Raw genomic sequence first — 2,424 nt, 5'->3', positions numbered from 1 at the left:
TCAGTTTTCATTGTACCTTTCTTCTTCTTATCCACATCATTCTTCAACTGCTCCCCACTTTATTTTTCAAGTATTACATCATTTTGGATCGGGATGGGATCTTTCAACACTTGCCCACTTCTCCGAGTTACATTATTCACGGCTTCTTTAGGATTTCTCTCAGTATCAGCGGGGAGAGTTCCTGGAATCCTCTCAAATAATATTGTTGCAAGTTGCCCAACAAGTCTCTCCGGGTTTCGAAAGCCAGTGCCCAGTTCTTTGATAGCTGCTCCATGTTCCCGTATAATTGCGCTATGAGTTTCAAGCCTCTCATCAATTTTCAGAATGAAGGTCTTCATGATATCTTCTATGCCAGACTAAATGGGTTGTTGAGGCCGAAATGGCTGCCTTTGCTGATTTTGGAATACTGGAGCTCCTTGTCTCTGGGGTCTAGAGTTATTTTATTGTCAAGCATTCGCAAAACCTCCAGGTGAACTCCATGAAAAACCGGAGGTGCTTCTAACCCATTGCATTAAAATTGTAGTTTCCCACAGCATTCACTTCCTCAGTTGAGGCTTGACACTCATGAGTATGGTGTCCTCTTCCACATATATCACAGGCTGCATGAGGCTCACTTTGTATTGTAGCCAAGGCCGACTTCCTTATTTCGTTAGCCATAGCATCAAGCTATACCTGCACAGATGTGTTAACATCAACTTGGTGAACACTAGTTGATCTTCTTCTTTCAGCACTCTCAGAGAGCCACTGATTTGCATCTTCAGATAACTCATCAAGAATTGTAACTATCTCATCTGGAGTCTTTTTCATCAAAGGGCCTCCAACTGCATTGCTCAATGTTCTACGCGAGGCCGGTGTCAATCCTTCCCAAAAGTCTTGGAGTTACAACCAGAGTTCAATTCCGCTATGTTGGCACTTTCTAACTATCTCCTTAAACCTCTCCCATGCTTCCAAAATAGTTTCAGACTCTTTCTGCCAGAAGTTATGGATTTCTCTTCTAATCTTGCCCGTCTTAGCCGAGGAGAAATATTTATCAAGGAATTTTCTGGTCATCTCCTCCCAAGTTCTAATCGATCCACTCGACAAACTTCGAAGCCACTCCTTAGCATCATCTTTAAGTGAAAAGGGGAATGCCCTTAAGTACACTACATCTTGTGACACCCCATTATATTGAAAGGTAATCATAATCTCCTCGAAGTCCATTAGATAAGTGTTTGGATTTTTATTTGGCTTCCCTCTGAAGACACATCAATTCTGAAGGGTTTAAAGCAAAATTTGCTTCAACTCGAAATTGTTTGCTGCAATTGGAGGTGGTCTAACACTGGATAATCCTTGATTGTAGACCAGTCTAGCATAATCTCCGAGTGGTCTCCCAGGAAAGGGTTGATGTTGATTAAGTTTAAGACCCCTCTTTTCTTCATAGATATTATGTGCATCTCTAATAGCTTCTTCCTCAGCATCCCGTGCAACTTTTTCTCGTTGTTGGGCTGCCTCTCTTGTATCCAAATCTATATTATCTTTACCATTTCCATCCATAAGTTCTTTGGTTAAGGATTGCCCAGCCTTTTCTGATGTCTCGGTGAGATTTCTTTCCTTCCTCAGCTGTTGTAGTTAATTTTCAATTTCTGGCTCGTATGGTAGCACTTTCTTCGCAGAAGTTCAAGACATGTACCAATCTAAACCTGTAACCTGCACACGGTCAAAGAACACCAAACGTAAAAAGGGAAAAATAAAATAAAATAAAAAGAAAAATTCCTGAATTAGCAGTATAAACTATTTCAAACACTATTGATTGCAAATCCCCAGCAATGGCGCCGATATTTGACGAGCTCGAAACACACACTTAAATTCTGCTCGCTAGTCAAATATAGTATAGTATAATATCGTATCCACATGGATGAGAGTTAAATAGTATCCTCGTAATAATAGCTTGATTGCTATCCAAGATGATAAACAATTGAGGTTTATATGATTTCTAACTAAAATTAACTAAGAGTGTAAAGCTATTGACTAATGACAATCTAAACAAAGAAGGTTATTAGTGGAGGAAAATATGGGTTGATAGGATAGGTGTAAGATAAATGTTTGGGATCTAACTCTAGATAATTCACTTCTAATGTTTAGGTGTGTCTCTTGAAATCACTCAATTATTAGTTTAACCGTTCAGATAAAACTCCTATCTCGATTAAGTCTTAACCTCACGAGATGAACCAATTTAAGCTCGTGAAGATATGTAAGAATGCGTCTTTAAGAAAACCTCTTCTGATTATTCTCCTAACTAGGTTTAATCAATGATTCAACTAGCCTCTTTTGATTACTAAGAAGAATTAATAAAATCAACCAATAATATAATACAAACATATCACAAGTTATGCCTCTCTCGATTACATAAACCAGTGAATATAAATGCAACGATTAAATCATCCA

The 2,424-nt window shown here is 38.6% G+C and overlaps 1 non-coding gene across 1 annotated transcript; it reads left to right on the top strand.

Annotated features, from left to right (window-relative positions):
• Window positions 1–895: 895 nt before the first annotated feature.
• Window positions 896–1,002, top strand: LOC142169979 (small nucleolar RNA R71). Its single transcript, XR_012699598.1, has one exon. It is a non-coding gene; the product is annotated as a small nucleolar RNA R71 (small nucleolar RNA).
• Window positions 1,003–2,424: the final 1,422 nt, after the last annotated feature.

The sequence above is a fragment of the Nicotiana tabacum genome, chromosome 15 (assembly GCF_000715075.1).
Source record: "Nicotiana tabacum cultivar K326 chromosome 15, ASM71507v2, whole genome shotgun sequence".
Lineage (NCBI taxonomy): Eukaryota > Viridiplantae > Streptophyta > Magnoliopsida > Solanales > Solanaceae > Nicotiana > Nicotiana tabacum.
This window is presented reverse-complemented; position numbering and strand designations above follow the sequence as displayed.